The following is a 23803-nucleotide window of genomic DNA, read 5'->3' on the forward strand; positions in this document are numbered from 1 at the left end:
ATGTACATTCACGTATTATTATTTGAAGTAAATTAATAAACAATAGTAATAGGTAAATAAATGGTAGCATTTGCATGACTTGTCTATTTAAATTACATATTGTATATAGACATATACTTTTAATTAAAAAAAAACTATTTTTATGTAATTTTACAAATACAATTGTATAGTTTATAAGTAATTTATCTTGTTTTTCTTTGATTTCCAATAAAATGGGCGAACAATACATTGTCTTGTTTTATTATTTTCCACTGAATTTTTTCTTTGCAACGTTATCTAGTTCATCTAAAGGAGACCTGATGTCAGAAGGAAGTTGACTGGATTTTCTTGAAGGGGTATTCTTCAAGAAAGGGTCAATCTTTTTCTGATTGTCATTTTTAGTGTCTGTTTTTTTTGGAACGCTGTTTTTTCGCTTTCTGTTCACTGGGTGGTTGTGACATATTTTTGTCTTTAGCAACACTCTTTGTTTTTGTATCTCTTGGGATCTGTCTGATCTCAGGAATAGCAGATTCCTTTTTATGCATATCGTGGTGATCGTCGTCGTCGTCAGTTTCTTCACCGTCATCTTTGTAGTTATCGTCGTTATCATCATCATGTTCATCGTCATCACCATCATATTGCTCCGTCTGTTCATTGGTATTCTCCCAAAGAGCAGGACAGTTAGCTCTAATGTGTCCTTCAGTTTTGCAATGTCTGCAGACTTTGTCACGAGTAAAGTCTTTGCAAAGATGGCCAGTCTGCAGACAATTGCTACAGCGAGCGTTCTAATTGGGCTGTCCCTTATTGCAAATAATTGCCCGGTATTTACAACCAATCGTCATAGTGCTGGGAAGAGGATTGTCCAGCTTCTTGGTGATAACCAAGCGGTCACCGGTCTCGAAGTTCGTTAGCTATAGGTAGCCATCAACCCGCAGTCTCTCACGGTGTATACACTTTACCTCACAGCCCTTTAGTTCAAGATTACGCTTTATTTGCCCGTCGAAGGCAGATAAAGGAACATTCTTTACACGAATCAACGTTGTGTCATCGTCATGTGTATTCACGATCATGGGGTTTGAGTCGTATATTTTTATAGTTTTGTTTCGAAGTGCCAAACCTTGTGTGACCAACTTCGCACGAGAGTCAATGCTGTCAACATAAATTCTCACATCCCTCGGACTCGCTGTTGTCCAGATAGCTGTTCGTTAGGAATTATGTTACCAAGCACTCTATAAAGTTCAATGTGATTAAGACATTGTTCCTTTGGAACCGTTTTTGTACCATCAATTTCTGCATATTTTCAAAGCTTGGTAATTAACTGAAATATAACAAACAACAAGATTTTTTTATCTCTGATATGTAAGTTTATATGGCTATCAATGACCCAATGTCGTTTCCACTTTTAAAAATACATTAATTGTGATATTTTATACGCGAATGCGTGAAAATGATGCCTAAAAAGGGCCAACTTTTGCATTTGTTTTTCAACTTAAATACCTAATTTAAAAAAAAAAAAAAAAAATGTCGTTTAATTTTCTTTATTTTTTGTCCACATAATTAGACAGTTGTTTGGGTTATGATGAGAGAATATAAACACAATTGATTCCTAGTTTATGAAATACTATGAAGAAAAATAATCTGCCAATTAGAGTTGGATTTAGTATGGAAACAAATAACAATTAATTATAAGGTTATATAGCAAAGAAAAAACGGACATGTAAATATCTAAAGGTATAGTTGGAATAGTTAGATTGCCAAATAACTAATACTTTCATGTAAACTAATGTTGTGTATAGCCGACTTTTGTATCAACATATTATTGCATTATTTCAGTTGTGTCTCTTTAATTGAAGGGAATTGACTATAAAATATCATTTTGCCAAAAGAAGCAGCTGTAATAGTACTAGAAGGTAAGGGCGCTCTCCTTCGACTTGGTTTTTCTGGGAAAAAAAAGAAGATTTTTTATACTGATGGTGGATATACATTCTACACCTGATCTGAGGGGGACACCTATGTATATATCGAAATTGAACAAATATTTTACGACGTCACATTAGGAAGCATCGGACAGTTTGTTAAATCATATATTCTGATAATTTAAATTATGACCTTTAGAGGTCTTTAAGTGAACTTACCATGAACATTCATTGAGACTTATGCCGCCGAAACGTAGGACAAGGATATGTGTGAGCATTACTCCGACAATACGAACTGCAGAAGGGAAAAAAAACAAAATACATACATTTTAAAATTAAGATAAGGCAGAACATATTGACTTTAATCATAAATAAGATGACCATAGCCCTTAACTATAATCTTTTCAATATTGCCGATCATTATGATATATTGCAGAATCCTGTATAATCACATCGCACTACGACACGTACACATATATATCCCGATTTGAAACATTTTATTTTCTTCGTAAGTTTGGTATGTGTCTAATATTACTTATGTCGATACAGTGTAGTAGTTTTAAGGTACATTACCAGAGAACGCTATCCCATCCACACTCTTGGATGTTTACATCCCAGCAACGAATACAAGGACCCAAGTCTTTGGTGCTGAAGGTGAATTTGGTTTTTTCCATGTCATCCATGGACCCGACATCGTTAATCTGAAGCCATGGATTATCGCGAATATCGAATTCTTTCAGGTTGTGTTGAACGCACCAATTTACATTTTGTCAGATCATCACTTCTAAGAAGAATCAGTCTGATATAAGTTGCGTTTTTTTATTATATTGCCGTGATTCTAGATACAAGACTGGTTTGAGAGGACTGTTAAGATGCCCGTAAATACGCTGAACTGGTACCAACACTCGCTCTGTACCATACGGGGATATGTCGGGTAGCTTACCGTTCCACAGTGTGACAGCGAACCACACTCCCGTAGGGGCATTTGATTCTGCTAATGCTTGCTTTCCAAAAAGTAGGGGTTCCGTTTCCTTTCAGACATCCCTTTTTCATTATACTCGCCTTGTTGTATTCGGATGTGCAATGGGTGAAATACTCTAAGGGTTCCATGCTCCCCATATTAAGAGTTATTGTAAATGATAAGGGTCCCATGGTACATGGATTAAGGCTAATTGTGCCTTTTAAGGGTTTACACACCCCGTTCGCTATTTGCAAATAATGCTGTGGCGGAAATGAGTGTAGAGAGTCCCATGTTCACTATATTAAGAGTCGCGGTGCCTGATAATGGTCCTGTGCTCCATATATTAAGAGTTGCTGTGCCTGATGAGGGTCCCATGTCCAATAAAGGATTTACGCGTAGAATAGCTGTGCCTGATACCTGTATCTCAGTCTTTGACGTTTGAGTAACATTGAGCGATAGAGGTTCCATGCTCCGTATAATACAACTACCTGTTATAGGTACTATCGTTTTTGCTGTGTCTGGTAACGGTTCACGTACCATGATTTCTATGTCAAGAGTTGCTGCTGTGCATAAAACGAGTTCCGTATATTCAGTTGGTACTGAATTTATGTGTTTTAGCATACACTTCATTGTGGTCATTTCTGAGGATGTCGAAATGTCGAGGTGCTGAAAAGATGTAGTGTTCTGAAAAACAAAATTGTAAATTTGAAGTACAAAAGTAAACCAATACATGCATGTAGTATGAGATACATTCATATGGGTTCCCAAACTCCATTTGTCAAGAGAAGTGCTTAATAAGATTACCATTTGTTCCCTCTGTTAGGGATTGTTTTGACCCTTGACTCATCAATTGTTAAGTAACATAAAGAGGGGTGTAGCGCATATCGACCCGTTTCGACCTAAATATGACCATGTTAAAAATCCAAAAAAAGATATCAAAATATTTTTTTCTGAATACATACGCTTAACATGTAACATTTAAATGATCTTAGTTACGAAACAGTAGATAGTTGGCTGCATTTATGATTAATCAAATGACCACGCAATGTTGCATCATTTCCCCGCCTTAAAATCCACTTTTTTAAACATAGAACGCATCAGAGGACCAACTTTTACTATGGCCCATTTTATTCAGAGTAGTAAAAATAACTTTAATCATATTCCTAAAAAAAGTAGCCAATCGATGCGCTCGTTACGAAAAACGAGAAAAACGTAGTTGTTGAAATATTCTAATTTAATATCAGCTTGACAGCGTATGAATTTTATATCACAACAACCCTCAAGTATAAATCCTGTAAAGCCCATGCGATTGAGTCACCTGTTACCCGAAGATTCAGAGTTTGGCTCACCACCATAGCGCTTTATATCTTATATTGAGTTATCTGGTTTGTTTTGTAAATAGATATTTTCAAAAATAAATGAACTAAAACGTTAAGATAAAACAAAGATTTTGCCACGACGTCAACACCGATAGGGAAAGAGGGATCAGTAGTATAAAATAGACTTTTACAATTAAGATAATATACTGCCTTTGCCGTTTATCTGCAACCGATGAAGTAGATCATGTCATTCTATTTTTGACCTGGAAGACCAATACCATGTCTCGTGACATTTTACTTGTAGCGTATTTTTAGCTCGGGAAAGAGCTGTGCGCGACCTAGGTCGTGACAGGCGGAAAGTGGCAGTACTTCTTTGACAAAAACATGTAAAAGAAGTCCACATGGTTCGACACATGTTTCAGTTACTAAATAACCATGCAATTATGTTTACAAATAATACTGTTTATTGTAGGTGCGTTGAGCGTTTGTTTGACCGGCCGTAATAGACTTTATAAAACTAAAGATATCGAACCTCTCTTTGACCTAATCATGCAAATAACCGTTAGTTGAAACATATTTTATTTGAGCGAAATCCAAAGGAATTATGCACAAGTTATTCAACTTAGGATTGCCATCTCCCATACAAATATATATAATGTTACATAATAAAATATACAATGGCAGACAACAATACATGTGGTAGGTATATTCCAACAGAACCAATGGTGGATGCAGGATAAAGCATGTTAACAAGGATTTAGAAAAACATCTATGACCACGAGTACGTAGAAATAGCCGTCGTTCTGAACTTAAACATGTCCACGAGTTCAGCAGGCCACTAGTCGTCAATCCCCATTACTACTATCCTGTTTCTTTTCAGAGGTCTTCAAAGTGATCTCTGAAGACTGTATGATTCTTGTCTTGGTAATGAATTTCTTATCTTTGCTATATTATATATATGCTATATTTGCTATTGGTATAATTTCCTTCTATCCTGTAAAATTAAAGAGGTCCAGAGAAACTTCCAGATGATTAGAGACGTAGTAAATGTCTCTAAAGTGAGTTTCTCCCACAGATATCTTTCACTCCATTTCTATAACCATTCCTCCTTGTTAGCTGACTCGACCTCCTTCATTATAGTATTAAATGCTTCGTGTTCGTTACTTCCGTCTTCTTCACTCGATTCTCTAAGTGTTCCCAATTTGTTGATAACGGTTTCGTGATGTTCGTATGTTTTCCATGTTTTGGCCTCTGGCTCGAGTTCTTCACCATTCAATACACGTTTTCTTTTACGGGATTCGTTTTCTGGACACCATGTTTCACATGTATCTGTTAATCATACACGTCCTGGAACATGATACCACAATCGTCACAGACTGACATATCTTCTTGATCTAGTAAGATCTGCTGCTGCTGGTGATAATATATCTGCTCGGTTAAAGTGTCAGCCTCTATGATCTTCAGTTTCGTCTTTCTGTCCTTTAGTAGTCCGTTCAGAAAAGATTCCACAACGTATGCGTACTGATTCAGGTATGGTCGGTTTTAAATCCACTATAAAATATCCATAAGGTTGCTTCTTTGAAATACCTCATTAAATATTGAAGATTTTTTTGGGTACATCTGTCGTGCTAATGTCATGACCTGCTGTTTATCGATGGGATAAATAATAATATACTATATAATGACATTTGGGTGTCTGTGTTGGACAATTATTGTAGTAAATGTTGGATTGATTGTAAAGACGGACAAATTTCTGTGATGACTGCCTTCCGTAAATACTTCGTGATCTTTATGGATCTTTGCTTGTTGTTGACATGAGAACATCCAATATAGCACCAATTTCTGACGTTGGGAATCCATTGAATGAATTCAACTTCTGGTATAACTTTCTTTGACCGCTTCAGAGTTGCTGACTACCTTCTTGCGGCGGCGGTGAATACGTATGATTGCCATGCGGGACGGCATATGACTGTCTGCCTAAGGTAGGGGAGAAGAATGTCCGTGCACGTTTTTGCTGGAGTCTTTTCAAGACGTCTTTTCTAAAAAAAAAAACACTTTTGCAGTCTTGGCCATGGACTTAATACATGTTTTACATCTCGGCCTCTTGTCATGAAAGGATAAAGTTCTCAATCAATCGTATTACTTAATATATACAGTAGCTGCCAATAAGACGAAACATAAGCCAGATATTCCTCTTGTGCCCGTCTGTACATAGATGGGGATACATATTCTGATTAAAGAACGTAAGTTCTATGGCAATCGCGCGGTCAATTCAACGCCGTTGTCACCAATAGCGGAGCACCACTTTATAAGGTTCCACATGAACTAATTAGTCGGAAATAGAAATCCCTATAGTAACGAAGATGGATAACTTATAGTCTCTCTTTCCGTGTTAGACAATACACATGAGCGCACTCACTTTGTGTGTACCGAAATCTACGTCTCATGTGTATATACGTAGACTACTGTACACCATTAACACCATGCGCAGTAGTGGAAATTTCCCCAATCATCATGATTACATATCTGTAATTGCTTAACTAGTGTCCAATAACATAGCGTGTAAACATATTCTTTGTTATGTATACCCAGGCATTTAAAATGTCCATGAACATTAACTGTAATCTGATTAGTAGCAAAATTCATTGAGTAGTCATTCATTTAAAAAAGGTGGTAACCCTTCATCCCAATATGCTTCAGGCCCAATATTAGTACTCTAGACCTCTCTACCAGTACTATTGTTATTGGCAAGAAATTGTTCCACTACTTTTACATTCCACACTGTTCCACTCCTTTTACTTTCCCCACTGTTCCACTCCTTTTACATTCCACACTGTTCCACTCCTTTTACATTCCACACTATTCCACTCCTTTTACATTCCACACTGTTCCACTCCTTTTACATTCCTTACTGTTCCCGTCCTTTTACATTCCATCCTGTTCCACTCCTTTTGCATTCCACCCTGTTCCATTCCTTTTACATTCCACACTGTTCCAGTCCTTTTACATTCCACACTGTTCCACTCCTTTTACATTCCACACCGTTCCACTCCTTTTTACTTTCCACACCGTTCCAGTCCTTTTACATTCCACACCGTTCGACTTCTTTTACATTCCACACCGTTCCAGTCCTTTTACATTCCACACCGTTCCAGTCCTTTTACATTCCACACCGTTCCAGTCCTTTTACATTCCACACTGTTCCAGTCCTTTTACATTCCACCCTGCTCCACTCCTTTTACATTCCACCCTGTTCCATTCCTTTTACATTCCACACTGTTCCAGTCCTTTTACATTCCACACTGTTCCACTCCTTTTACATTCCACACTGTTCCACTCCTTTGACATTCCACACTGTTCCACTCCTTTTAACTTCCACACTGTTCCACTCCTTTTACATTCCACGCTGTTCCACTCCTTTTGCATTCCACACTGTTCCACTCCTTTTAAATTCCACACTGTTCCAGTTCTTTTATATTCCACACTGTTCCACTCCTTTTACATTCCACACTGTTCCACTCCTTTTATTTTCCGCACTGTTCCACTCCTTTTACATTCCACACTGTTCCACTCCTTTTACACTCTACACAGTTCCACTCCTTTTACATTCCACACTGTTCCACTCCTTTTATACCTTTATTGACTGAGTGAGGAGTTACACGGTTAAATGTCAAGACAATCATTTCTGTAGGCACTCTTATCATTATTTCAGTACTTCTTTTAATCAGTAGCTCCCTGGCTATTCTTTACAGAAATTACGAGAGACTGTTACATATAAACATATACTCAGAACGATGTTGCAAAATTGACTTCTGTGTTTAGAATATACATATTTATCTTGTCATTATAAAAACGTGTTTTAATTTTGTGTAAAACGAAACATATTTTTTATCACATATATATTGAAATATATTGAACATATATTTTTCTATTAAGAATATATATATTTTTAATTTTGCATCGTTTGACTTGCCATACTCCGAATCTAGATTATGATGGGCATTTATTTGATCATAAAAGTTACTACAGGGGTTCGGATCACTTACGATCTCTACACACCCCTGAACCGTCTCACAGTAAAACTGAAGGCAGCTCAGAGGAAAAACTCTTAACCAAACACAGGGCAGCTATTTCCTTTGAAGATTACAGAGAGAGCGACTTCCAACTTCAAAGCCACACAGTTAACCACAGTTTACCGTTATACGGCTCTTTTGGTGTGCATCAAAGGGCTAAATTACCTCTTATGTTCTGTTGCCTCCAGTTTTATTATGAATAGTTATGAGGTGCAGAGATCGTAGGTGATCGGAACACCTGGAGTATTGAGGTTGTTCTAAGACATACCTAAATCTTATTTTGGCACAAACCTTTTTAACATGTGAAAATAAATTGTCCACTTTGATATACAACATGATGTTAAATTTATATGAAAAAACCTTTACTTATTTCAAATGGATATCATGTATTAAAAACTAACTGAACAATACCGGACATATGGGCACAGCAAAAGCACCGTACAGTATATAAAAATACATTAAAAACTAAATTTGAAATTATTATGCATACGGCAGTATGGTTTACAGAAATGGAGAATTCCTCTCATGGTCAAATTTATGCAATTTTTTTTCAAAAATCAATTATTGTTTGAAAGTTACTAATTTAGACTCAGAAGAAAGGATAGGAATATTACCTGTAGATTTAGAACTAGCTTTTTATATTTACATATAGAGAACGGTAGATGGAATAGAATATTACGTGAAGATAGATGGAATAGGATATTACGTGAAGGAAGATAGAATATAATGTTACGTGAAGATAGATGGAATAGAACATTACGTGAAGGAAGATAGAATATAATATTACGTGAAGATAGATGGAATAGAACATTACGTGAAGGAAGATAGAATATAATATTACGTGAAGATAGATGGAATAGAATATTACATGAAGGAAGATAGAATATAATGTTACGTGAAGATAGATGGAATAGAACATTACGTGAAGGAAGATAGAATATAATATGACGTGAAGATAGATGGAATAGAACATTACGTGAAGGAAGATAGAATATAATATTACGTGAAGATAGATGGAATAGAATATTACGTGAAGGAAGATAGAATATAATATTACGTGAAGATAGATGGAATAGAATATTACATGAAGGAAGATAGAATATAATATTACGTGAAGACAGATGGAATAGAATATTACGTGAAGATAGATGGAATAGAATATTACGTGAAGATAGTTGGAATAGAATATTACGTGAAGGAAGATAGAATATAATATTACGTGAAGATAGATGGAATAGAACATTGCGTGAAGGAAGATAGAATATAATATTACGTGAAGATAGATGGAATAGAACATTACGTGAAGGAAGATAGAATATAATATTACGTGAAGATAGATGGAATAGAACATTACGTGAAGGAAGATAGAATATAATATTACGTGAAGATAGATGGAATAGAATATTACGTGAAGATAGGTGGAATAGAATATTACGTAAAGGTAGATGGAATAGAATATTACGTGTAGGTATATGGAATAGAATATTACGTAAAGATAGATTAAATAGAATATTGCGTGAAGGTAGATGGATTAGAATAGTACGTAGAGCTAGTCGAAATAGAATACTACGTGAAGGTAGGAGGTTGTGGTCACTTTGTGTATCCAATGTTGGAAATGGATACCATTATCATTATTTCTTGTACAAACAATTATATCTGTCAGATTCGTGGAAAATTTATACCCATCTATTATATTGCAAACCCATCTGTTTATAAATTGAAAGGGTTAATCTCAATTTGCAATATAAAAAAAATGACTTACTTAATGACCTTTTTCAAATTGGTTAAATAAATACTTTAGTACTGAATACAGTGCAGGACTGTTATCAGTGTCAATCAAAATTCATCAACATGTCTCACTTAAACAAAAATCCTTTGTCGTACGAAAAGTATAACATAAGTTAAAATGGTTAATTAATTGTAATTTCATAGTTTATTAAAAACTGATTAGGTTTTAATTGCTATGTTCTTCAGAAATAAATGGTTCAACAAATTTCCATACATATCATTGAACGGTTTTGGCAAAAAATGTTCTGATTTGTTGTGTGTAGGTGGTAAATCTTCCCACATACAACATACTTATGGTTATACCATTATGTTTTACTCTATTCCCCTATAAGTAGCACACACATGTGAACTCTGCTAGGTTTTATGCTGATAAAAAAAATCTCAGACGAACTTATTGTCGAAAATTGAGCATTATTAAATATCCGTGAATTAATCATTAAAAACTAAACACATAAAAGGTTGGTAAAATCTTTTTGAAAAAAAAGCCACAAACTTGAGTGGTAAACGACATAGTGATCATTCAAGTGGCCCCAACCCAGATTAAGAATACATGTATATGTATCTACATAATGTGTTTCTTTCATTAACACAGGTAATATTTCATTAGTGATTTTTAACAAAAAACTCACAGTGTGTTTTTTTCATATTTACCTTTGTCTGTATTGTTTTTATCTGCATAAGTACGTAGGTGTTTAATTTTGATAAATATTATAACTAAACTTTAAAGGGTTCCTTACATAAACACCTTCCTTTGAAAAACCCAGAGTTGATGTTCGGGGAATTCGTCCTTTGTAGTACATGACGCGTACGATAATCATATAGTCAGGGTATTTCTGCACAAGTAATAGTACACGTGTGTAGTGTACATGTTTTCCGAACAGCATGCCGTAAAGCGAGTTTGTCGTAAATTAGGTAGTCAGACTTATACTTGTAAATACACGATCTTTTCATCAGACGTAATACCAGAAAACATATTAATTTCATCGGTTAGTGACATAAAAACTGGTCATATTTGTGCTGAAAGCCTATTTGAGATATACTCTGCATGTCGGAAACCGAGGGTTTTTAATAAGCACTTGTCGTAAATATGCAGCAGGAACACTTATTTAACATGAAAAGATTTGTTTACGATACACTAAGTGTATGCTTTGTTGAGAAATTCCGCCGGGGAATCCCCTTTGTCGATTTTGTGACTTTTCTGCGGAAAGAAATGTAAACAACTCGGGCTTTCCCACACAATGCCTACAGAAGATGTTTATCTTTATTTCTACCACACTGCGTGGTGCTATTCACCTCTCAGGGTATCAAATAAACAGTGCTGCTGTTGATTAACAATTTGTTTATACCACACTCCATTTCTATAATCATTCCTCCTTGTTAGCTGACTCGACCTCCTTCATTATAATATTACATGCTTCGTGTTCGTTACTTTCGTCTTATTCACTCGATTCTCCAAGTGTTCTCCATCTGTTGGTAACGGGTTCGTCATGTTCGTGTGTTTTCCATGTTTTGGCCACTGGCTCGAGTTCTTCATCATTCAATACTCGTTTTCTTTTACGGGATTCGTTTTCTGGACACCATGTTTCACATGTGTCTTTTAATCATACACGTCCTGGAACATAATACCACAATCGTCATAGACTGACATATCTTCTTGATCTAGTAAGATCTGGTGCTGCTGGTGATAATATATCTGCTCGGTTAAAGTGTCAGCCTCTATGGTCTTCAGTTTCGTCTTTTTGTCCTTTAGTAGTCCGTTCAGAAAAGATTCCACAACGTATGCGTAATGATTCAGGTATGGTCGGTTTTAAATCCACTAGAAGATATCCATAAGGTGGCTTCTTTAAAATACTTCATTAGATATTGAAGATTTTAAGGGTACATCTGTCGTGCTAATGTCATGACCTGCTGTTTATCGATGGGATAAATAATAATATACTATATAATGACATGTAGGTCTCAGTGTTGGATAATTATTGTAGTAAATGTTTGATTGATTATTAAGACGGACAAATTTCTGTGATGACTGCCATGGATCTTTGCTTGTTGTTGACACGATAACACCCAATAGCACCAATTTCTGACATTGGGAATCCCTTGAATGAATTCAACTTCTGGTATAACTGTTTCTTTGATCACGTCAGAGTTTCTGACAACCTTCTTGTGGCGGCGGCGAATACGCATGATTGCCATCCGGCGGCGGCATATGACTGTCTGCCTAAGGTAGGGGTGAAGAATGTCCGTGCACGTTTTGTTGGTGTCTTTTCAAGACGTCTTTTCTAAAAAAAACTTTTGCAGTCTTGACCATAGGACTTAATACATGTAATACGATCTCGTGCTTCTTGTCGTGTAAGGATTAATTATCTCAAATCAATCGTATTACTCCAATATCGACATAGCTGTCAATAATGACAAACATAAGCCAGATAATCCCACTAGTGCCATCGTACTAGATGGTTTCCATATAAAGAACGTAAGGTCTATGGCAATCGCACGTCAATTCACAGCCGTTTGTCAACAACTAGTCGGAGCACCACATGAAAAGGATCCACATTAACTAACAAATTCGGAAAGAGGAAACCCAATATTAACGAAGATGAATCACTTATAGACTCCTCGTCTTTTCCGTGTTAATACAATACACATGAGCGCACTCCCATTGAGTGTTTACCGAAATCTACGTCCTCATGTGTAAATACGTTAGACTACTGTACAACATTATCAACAATGCGCAGTAGTGGAAATTTCCCCATTCTTCATGATTACATATCTGTAATTGTTTAACTAGTGTCAAATAACATGGAGTGAGAATTTAGAGTTCAGACATATTCTTTGTTATGTATACCCAAGCATCTAAAATGTCCATGAACATTAACTGTCATCTGATTAGTGGCAAAAACCCATATAATGTATACAATGTTTCTAAAATATCTACAAACGTTTGGTTGTGTGAAGTTTGCTCGCCATACGACACCAACATTCAACATTAAAAGGTTATAATTAAATGTTATTTTCATTATATCATCAAAACATACTTAGAACATTAAGAAATTTATAGCAATACATTTTAAACATTTTCATGATATTTCATGCATAATGTTATAAGGTTACACGGTTGAGACGTTTTCAAAATGATATGTTCTCATTGAGAAGTCACATTACAGAGTAGTGACTAACAATGAAGGCAATACTTGGAACTCCTTAGTTAAAGCTGTATGTGTCGAACCGCCATCCCAGCATGCTTCAGGCCCAATATCAGTACTCTAGACCTCTCTACCAGTACTCTTTTTTACAATTGTTTTATTTTTCAAAAGTTTTTTTTTACATATATATTATGATTGTACACATATAGAATTACATACAAAAAATGACATGCAAAGTGAACACACATACACACTCAACATGCACATTCATACATCTTTAGAAACAGCCAGTTCAATTTATTTTTCTTCTTAATTATCATTAACACACAAAAAGTTAGTGTCTCGCCCATAATCACACCCACCATTATTGACTTACATGCAATCACACACGAACACATACTATTCTTGTCAAAAATAAATGCATGTGCATGCTCCCCTTTGTTGTACTCAGTACACATATATGCACATACATAGGTTTGTAGACACACCATTTTTAGATGGTAGACAAGTATGCACAGCTTAATATAAGAATGTACTAAAATACATTTTGGTTCATATTTAGATAGAGGATAAATTAAGACACAGATCAATGGTAGGTAACAATACAAACAAAAACAAAACAAAATGAAAAAATTGAAGACCAGAGACAGATAAACAAAACAAAAGCATACACCATGTATTGACACCATCACAATGAGATTGACAGGAAGAGTAAACAAAACAGAAAACATGGACGAACAAACAGACAGACATTAAAACTTGTAGACAAACAGATTTGACAGACTTACATTGTACGTGTAGTATCAGAATGACAACTGTAACATGGATGAACATAATGACAAACATGGACTGACAAAAGAAAGGGGGGACAACATACTGTGATATATAAACACTTCATTTCACAACGATTAGCCATAGCGAAGCTATCCTATTTTAAGAAAAGAGAGATCTCACAAGTAATGGGAAAACATGCATTAATAAATATTATGTACTCAGGGACCTCATAAATTATTTGGTGCTTTGCCAGGGTATGGACGGACATATAAAAAAACCTTGTATGATATAATAATATTGATATGAGGGACATATAAAAAATTGCATAAAAAACAACTTAAATGTCATATTCCTAACAATGGCAACCATTTTCCCAATAATTTTCAAATTTCATTTGAAAGGAATCGCTTTTATTAAAAACTATATATTTCTGGATACTATATATAAAAATATAGTACTTAATAATCAATAGAGATTTCATTATTAGCCACATTAGCATGTGGTGTCTTTATTCATTAAGACGGGGATAAACAGGATTTCAAGTAAATAATCGAAATTCTCAAAAAGTGCTTGGACTTCAGTACATTCCAAAAGACAATGTACAATTGTTTCTCTTTCCCTTTTACAAAATGTACAGATTTGACTAGGGTGTAAATTAATCTTATATAGAAAGGTATCTGTCACTAGAATATTATGAATAATTCTTACTTGCAACCACTGAAGTTTTGAACTTTTTGTCACGGTGAAAGGGATTTTTTTTATATTTTTCCCATTTCTTTTTATCATAGTCAAATTAAAGGTTCCACTTCCTTGTACTTGTTGGTGTATCAGCAGGAGTAATCAAACAGTTATAAAAATCTTTAGACCCCTTTTGACTCTTAAAGAAAATCTGAAATTTAAGTGGTATAGGGAGTACCTCTAAATGCAATTGTACATCAATTTTTCGAAGGAAATTCTTTGCTGCAGAAACAAGACCTTGAAACTGTAGAAAATTAGTATGAATGTTAAAAATATTTGAAAACTCGTTGAAATTGAAAAAAAGTTAAGCTGTCAGGATTCTTAATGAGGTAATTAAGGGTAATTACACCAGCATGGAACCGGTTTTGATACAATATGCATATATTTCCAACTTTAATATCTGCATTATACCATAATGTTGTTTTCAATATAGTCTCTTGTTTATATCTAGATTGGATTGATATTGGGGAATTATTCAACTTAAATACACATTGGAGAACATCTTTCCAAAACATGTTTTGGCAGTTGATTAGGCAATGTTTAATATATTCATTCTCACATTTCTTGTTATTGACAAGAAATTGCTTAAAGATGTTAGTCTATTTGACCCCTATGACCTTGTATGAAGGCCATGTTGATATTATTGCATGATATAATCTACAACCGCCATTTTCATGACAGGGTAAAAAAGGACTCGATCTGTACGCTTTTGTAACGACAATTCTGGTCAAACAAGCGCTACATGTAATTGCTACTAGTCAACATAGAGGAATGAGTAATTTGATACTAAACTGAATTATACCTAGTTTTTTGTATATTTTGCCAAAACTTACAAGCAATACAACAATTCACGATTGTTCAGGAATACCTAAGGTAAAGACTAAAGTACATCTAGGAAGTGATATTTAGGCATACTAAATATTTCTTGTTTAAACAGGGTCTAATATCTTAAAATATAAGTTTTTCTTTATAAATTGTTCTCTTTCCGAACAACAATTAAAACTACCTAGTTACAAAAATATATGTTTCAACATAACTTCAAAACATTTTATAAGAAAGTCTGCCTATTTCTAACCGCGTCAACAAGCATGAGTCAACCAAGCTCGGTGCGCGTCTCGGCACGGTATTCACTGGAAAATGTTAAAAGAATCTATAAATTAGACGAACTTACCTTAAATTTAGACTGAGGAAACAAAGACGTGTGGATTTGGCGGTCGGACGAGTGAATTTCGACAGCACGCTTGCGATATTGTCTGTCGGCTCCGATAGCTCTGCGCTATTCAGGTAAGAAAAGTCACTATATATGGAAGTAAACAATCACGTGATCACTAGTTACTCATAATAAAATTTCATATTTCGACCAATGTTATGGATGAAGTATAAGCACGTGGATAATTAGTGATCATGTGACTGTATATTTTCTTCCAAATATAATGATTTATCTGACCTGGTATTCTTTAAGTTAGACCTTGTCGAACTTCCTGCTTCCTGCTGCTTCACGTAAACATCTTGAATATAAGCCCAAATCGTCTGCTAGTGGCTAACAATCAAGACAATACAATTGTACACGGAACCCCTCAGTTGAAGTTGTCTGTTTCGAACCGAAATATTTGATGACTTTGACCTAAAGAGTAGGCAAAAGTCATTCATTCATTTGAACAAACTTGGTAACCCTTCATCCCAGCATGTTTCAGACCCAATATCAGTACTGTAGACCTCTAGACTAGTTATCAAGTTATTGGCAAGAAATTGCTAAAACAATGTTAGTCTTTTTGACCCATATGACCTTGTATGAAGGCCAAGGTCATTTCTTTGAACGTACCCCTTCTTCTCAGTATGCTGCTGGCCTAATGTCAAATCTCTAAGCCTATCTAATATAATCTACAACCGCCATTTGCATGACAGGGTAAAAAAGGACTCGATCTGTACGCTTTTGTAACGACAATTCTGGTCAAACAAGCGCTACATATAACTGCTACAGCCACTAGTTAACATAAAGGAATGTGTATTTTGATACTAAACTGAATTATACCTAGTTTTTTGTATATTTTGCCAAAACTTACAAGCAATACAACAATTCACGATTGTTCAGGAATACCTAAGGTAAAGACTAAAGTACATCTAGGAAGTGATATTTAGGCATACTAAATATCTCTTGTTTAAACAGGGTCTAATATCTTAAAATATAAGTTTTTCTTTATGAATTGTTCTCTTTCCGAACAACAATTAAAACAACCTAGTTACAAAAATATTATATTTCAACATAACTTCAAAACATTTTATAAGAAAGTCTGCCTATTTCTAACCGCGTCAACAAGCATGAGTCAACCAAGCTCGGTGCGCGTCTATCTAGGCCTATCTAATATAATCTACAACCGCCATTTGCATGACAGGATAATAAAAGGACTCGATGTGTACGCTTTTGTAACGACAATTCTGGTCAAACAAGCGCTCCATGTAACTGCTACAGCCACTAGTTAACATAAAGGAATGTGTATTTTGATACTAGACGCAAAACTTACAAGCAAATACAACAGTCTACGATTCAACAGTATTACCTAAGACAAAGGCTTCAACACACCTAGGATGTAATAGTTAGGCAAGCTAAATATCAATTGTTTAAACAGGGTCTAATATCTTAAAATAGAAGTTTTTCTTTATGAATTGTTCTCTATCTGAACGACAAGTAGAACTACATAGTTACAAATACATATTTCACCATTCAAAACATTTTATAAGAAAATCTGATTATCTGAGGAAACAAAGACGTGTGGATTTGGCGGTCGGACGAGTGAATATTGACAGCACGCCTGCGATATTGTCTGTCGGGCGATTAAAATTTTCTGATGCCGAAACGCAACTGTTATGCAAATCTAGCCATTGGACCTTGTCGAACTTCCTGCTTCACGCTGTATCACGTAAACATCTTGAATATACGTCCGAATCGTCTGCTTGTGTCTTAAAGCCTGCGTAAGAAGTCAGTACTGTGTGTTTGCGTACATCACATAGATATTTAGTACGTTATTTGAGTGTAAACATTTATTTTTTATTATAACAATTTATGAGTGGTGTTGGTCCATCACTGGGTTTTTCTGACCCTTTTTCTGCAGATGGAAGCGCTGTATAAAGATCACATTGGCAATAATGTCAGTAATTTGTCCTTAATGTAAAAATGTAGAAATTGAGCTGTGGTCTCCGGAATACACAATGGTAGACTGAGCCAACGAAGTACATGATATATGCTCTGCCAGTTGAGTGAGAGACCGTATTATTTTAATGAACACTTGACATTCCACACTGTTCCACTCCTTTTACATTCCACACTGTTCCACTCCTTTTACGTTCCACACTGTTCCACTCGTATTACCTGACTCTCTATTTAACTATATAATATGCATTTTGGACTGTTTTATTGTTAAATCCGTTTACACGACCAAAATCAGCCAGGGTGTATCAGTCGACTGTTGCACCGTACTGTTACATGCGCGAAAAGTATGCGAAGACATTTCCCCCGTGCGCAGGCGGGACCCCAACTCAAGCTCTTTTCGGATCCAGATTGTTTGTTGTTGTCTGCGGAAAATGACTGAACCCAACAGTGACATCTGCAGATTACAGGATATATCCGAACAGGTTTTGGATTTATTGATGGAAAATAGGGACTCTCTAAGTACCAAGAATGTAATCAAGGGAGCTGTCAACATAATAACGAAATGTTGCGAAGAGAAAGGCTTACCCGTGATAGATGAAACATGCAGCAACGCAGAACTGAACGGGTTTCTGTGCAATAATAAATTCTGTGTAGTAAATATGAAATCATCCATAGTTTTTTGCCTCACCTATCCTTCTTACTATAATTTGTTCAGTTTCTTAAATAATGAGTCAGGTAATATATCATTTGTTTCATTGGTACTCGGGGAACAGTCAAATCATTGCCCCTCGGTAGCAGGGAAGACCAGGGAACTGTTGCCTCCGGCCTCAGGCAACAGTTCACTAGGTCTTCCATGCTACCGAGGGGCAATGATTTGACTGTTCCCCCAGTACCAATGAAACAATTGTATACTGTTCCACTTCTTTTACATTCCACACTGTTCCACTTCTTTTTTTTTACGTTCCACACTGTTCCACTCTTTTTACGTTCCACACTGTTCCACTTTTTTACATACCACACTGTTCCATTTCTTTTACATTCCACACTGTTCCACTCCTTTTACTTTCCACACTGTTCCACTCCTTTCATATTCCACCCTGTTCAACTCCTTTTACATTCCACACTTTTCCACTCCTTTTACATTCCAGACTGATGAAAATGTAACGAAAACTGATATGATAATTACCTTTTGTCAAATTCAAACTAACAACCATAGAAAAAATGGGATTACATTCGTTCATCCTTATATACGAATATAATGTTTGAGTTATTGCCATATTTTAATTATTTTATTTTTCATAATTGTGAACCGTTAAAATGTAATGAAGCTGTTTCCTTATTTTGTTTAAAGTTAATCAAAGAAAAAATAACTCGAAATAGACAAAAATATAAAAACTGAATTCCAAACGAGTCAATTTATTTACCTTTTTAAATTTTTCACCATTTTCAAGATTACATATTTAGGATTAACAACAAAAAAGATAATTCTAAACTGGTTAACATTTAGCTGCAGGTCATCAAAATGTATTACTTTATTTTTATGTCTATCGAATGGTAAATTGGTTGAAATGTTTTCTAACATGAAGTTTAAAATAAATCACGTATCAGAAATAGTGGATTGCAACCAGGATAAAAAATAAATACTTTAGTACTGAATACAGTGCAGGACTGTTATCAGTGTCAATCAAAATTCATCAACATGTCTCACTTAAACAAAAATCCTTTGTCGTTGGAAAGTATAACATAAGTTAAAATGGTTAATTAATTTCAGTTTATTAAAAACTGATTAGGTTTTAATTGCTATGTTCTTCAGAAATAAATGGTTCAGCAAATTTCCATACATATCATTGAACGGTTTTGGCAAAAAATGTTCTGATTTGTTGTGTGTAGGTGGTAAATCTTCCCACATACAACATACTTATGGTTATACCATTATGTTTTACTCTATTTCCCTATAAGTAGCTCACACATGTGAACTCTGCTAGGTTTTATGCTGATAAAAAAAATCTCAGACGAACTTATTGTCGAAAATTGAGCATTATTAAATATCCGTGAATTAATCATTAAAAACTAAACACATAAAAGGTTGGTAAAATCTTTTTGAAAAAAATGCCACAAACTTGAGTGGGAAACGACATAGTGATCATTCAAGTGCCCCCAACCCAGATTAAGAATACATGTATATGTATCTACATAATGTGTTTCTTTCATTAACACAGGTAATATTGCATTAGTGATTTTTAACAAAAAACTCACAGTGTGGTTTTTTTCATATTTACCTTTGTCTGTATTGTTATTGTCTGCATAAGTACGTAGGTGTTTAATATTGATAAATATTATAACTAAACTTTAAAGGGTTCCTTACATAAACATCTTCCTTTGAAATACCCAGAGTTGATGTTCGGGGAATTCGCCCTTTGTAGTTCATGACGATAATCATATAGTCAGGGTATTTCTACACAAGTAATAGTACATGTGTGCAGTGTACATGTTTTCCGAACAGCATGCCGTAAAGCGAGTTTGTCGTAATTAGGCAGTCAGACTTATACTTTTAAATACTCGATTTGTGGGTGGTCAAGTGGTTAAGATGTTCCGGCATATTACCACAAGCTCTACACCTCTTGGATGCAGGTTCGAATCCTATGTGGGGCAATTGCCAGGTGGTCGGTGGGTTTTCTCCGGGTAGTCCGAATTTCCTCCACCAACAAACCTGGCACGTCCTTACACGACCCTGGCTGTTAAAAGGACGACAAACTAATAGAAGAGTCTGCAGCTTCATATCAATGGCTTGGTGAAAGTACGAGTGATAAAATGTCTGCTAGACAGATTTCCATGTATTTTAAGTATAGAACAAGCTCCTTCGATGGTATGCATAATTACTATGGGTCTCACACTAGTATTTAGTGGAACTATCTTAACTTGGTACATCTTGACAATTGGTCCATCCGCAATACCTGATCCACTGAGTCTTTTAATGCAGATGTCATTATAGAAGTTAAAATAGAAAAAAAAATATTTAAAATTTACTACTAAAACAGAATGTACATTTGCAAAATTACATGATACAGATAATAGTGCCATAGGCAGCAAAAGGTTTCAGAGTCAACATTTTAAAGATGCTTCACCGCTGACAAATGGTATTTTTTCACTATCAAAAACAGGAGCAGACTATTAAGTATTTTTCTCATGCTACAAAAGTTACTTACTTTACACCGTTACCACCACTGAAAAGTTTGAGCTTTTAATTTTACTTCAAGTTAAAAATATGAAAAATAATTAATTGCATCCCGAAACAATTCCATGGCACTATATCCTATATGGAATGAAGTACTGATTGTGCATGCACCAAAGACGAAATAAATCATTTTATATTATTTTTTGTGTTAATTAGACATATATATATACACAATTAAACACCAATTATTGTTCAAAATATCATTTATGTTCTGTCGGCAGTGGAGCATCTTTAACAAATTAAGCTTAATAGAATCAGAATTAGAGACAGAAAGTTTGTATGAATGGTCAGAGGGACACTACATTAAACATACACACAGATTTGTGTATGTTTTATGGTTGAACAATTAAACAATATGAATTACAGTAAAACAAGGATCAGTCGAAGTCAGCGGGACCAGGCAAAATATTGACTCATCCGATGATTCGATTCATCCGTGTTTTACTGTTCATGAAACATTGACACTTAAGTTGTACAGACTGTGCCGACTGTTTCCAGGTTGGCGTTTTACACACATATTGGTTTAAGATAGGCAATAAGTATATAACAGGACCATTTTGCGCTGGAACAATAACTTCCTTTAACACTGTTACGGTTGATCAGTCTTGTTCGGTTAATCGGATCCGAGACTTGACTTTTACCTGAGACAGCGTGACGCCAGAATATCACAAAAAAGCAAATTTTGGTATATTTTCGAAGGAAGGGATCTCTCAAAATGCATTTGATTCAACCGTTTTTGATTATTTCGTGCTTTATTTACTAGTATAAAGAAGGGAAAAATCAGGACCTATTGAAACATTCGACTCATCCAATGTATTCAATTTAACTGTGTTTGACACAAATGAGTTTTACTATATACATGTATAATGTTGCTACAGCACAGGGATGTCAGAGTCTTTTGTATCGTTGTTTTTAAATATTTTAAAATGTCACAATATGAAATATTCATCTTAAGAGAACAATTAGTAACCTATTACTAGTATTAGAGTACTTGAAATCATTTCTGTTGTGTCTGACTATACATAAAAATAATTTTACATATCGGTATGTTAATGTTTTAATACATGATGTACTGCATTCATATGCATAAGAAATAATTCCTGTACCACTAAATATTACAATAAATAACTGTACAGCACTAAAAGCACTCCCCGCCCATCCCCACCGGACTTGTCTTTGAATCTGCCACTGGTTCATGCTCTCTCATCAAACTACAAATAAGTATTTCAATCAAGCACAAATAACTGTTACAGTAAGCTTAGGCCTACAAAGAATGGCACCAGCAATAGAATAGAAAATATGAAGTGATTTTTGTTTGAATTAATTCAATATCTGTCTCAGTAAAACATTTGCATGATAAATATTCTTCCCCAATCCTCAACACATAGAATCTATTACGGCCAAACAACACAGTTTACAGACAAGGGATCTAATCAAAATGCTAAATTTCACAAGATTCACAGGAAAAAAAGGTAATTTTTTCTTGCCATTTCATTTTTCTACCAAATTTTATTATTGATTATTTTTAACCAATTAATGCTTATTATTTAAGGATTAAAGTCTCTTTCTGGTGGTTCTATCGAAGGATAAAGTTGAGTAGGGTATCGATATTTGGAATGGACCGCGAAGCGGCATACCTCAATAATCGAAGCATATTACACAATAGTAATCTTTCTACATGTGGTTAAAGTCACATATGTGTCACATTTTGCTCTGACGGAATTTGTAGCCACCATTTTACTCTGACGGAATTGAAATATCGTTGTACCACTGTAACGGAATTAAAAAGCCGATGTACCTAGATTACCCCCGTGAAAAAAGGTGAAAGAGAAGATATACGAAATTGGAGACCTCTAACCCTTTTAATACTGATTACAAAATAAATTTAAGTAATAGATTAAAAATAATGTTACCAAGAATAATCCATACCGACCAAAAAGGATTTGTATCAGGGCGAAACGTAATGGATGCTAATAGACTTCTACAGGACGTAATAGACTATTGTGAAAGGAAACATCAAGAAGGATCGATAATAGTTTTAGTCCAACAAAAAGCTTTTGACAGAATTGAGTGGGGATGGGTTTTGAAATGTTAACATAAGTTCAAATATGGAAATATTTTTTTCAATTGGATATATATGCTTTTGATACACTCGAAAACACGTATACAGACAAATGGCTATACATCGGCCTATTTTGAAATCTCAAGATCAACCCAATATTTTATATTGTAAAGGCAGAGCCACTAGCATGTGCTATCATATCTGATAAAGAAATAAAAGGAATACAGTTACCAAAATCAGATAGTATTGAAACCAAATTAAATATGTTTTTGGATGATACACAGCTTACGAATAAAACAGAAAAATCTATAGAACAAACATTTAAACTACTAAAGATATATGAAGATGAATCAGGTGCAAAAATAAATTATAATAAAGCAGAGGGTAGAATTGTCTACAAGTATGGAAAACAAGAAATCTCACTTTTAAAGGGAAAGCACTAATCATCAAATTTTATATTATACCCTTATTAGAATTTGAGATAGAAGCAAGAGGCATTCCTGAAAAGTATGTACAGGATATAAACAAAATCATATGGGACTACATATGGTATGGGAGAGTCAATCTGATAGAAAGAAAAGTTTGTTGTAATTGTAAATTGAATGTAGGAATTGAAATGATAAATCTGATAGGCTTTGTAGGAAATATACAATCAAAAACAGTTTAC

At 34.9% G+C, this 23803-nt stretch overlaps 1 protein-coding gene and 1 long non-coding RNA gene across 4 annotated transcripts in view; one reads left to right on the top strand and one right to left on the bottom strand.

The window, feature by feature from the left end:
* Positions 1 to 23803, top strand: part of LOC138331838 (uncharacterized) — a 199601-nt gene that overhangs the window by 98511 nt on the left and 77287 nt on the right. The gene's annotated exons all lie outside the window — the stretch shown is intronic.
* LOC138331832 (uncharacterized) lies at positions 414 to 16437 on the bottom strand. The gene is made up of 4 exons (XR_011209726.1): positions 15863 to 16437; positions 2469 to 3540; positions 2115 to 2190; positions 414 to 1297 (listed from the first exon to the last, which is right to left on the bottom strand). It is a non-coding gene; the product is annotated as an uncharacterized lncRNA (long non-coding RNA).

Source organism: Argopecten irradians, chromosome 9, assembly GCF_041381155.1.
Source record: "Argopecten irradians isolate NY chromosome 9, Ai_NY, whole genome shotgun sequence".
NCBI classification, from domain to species: Eukaryota; Metazoa; Mollusca; class Bivalvia; order Pectinida; family Pectinidae; genus Argopecten; species Argopecten irradians.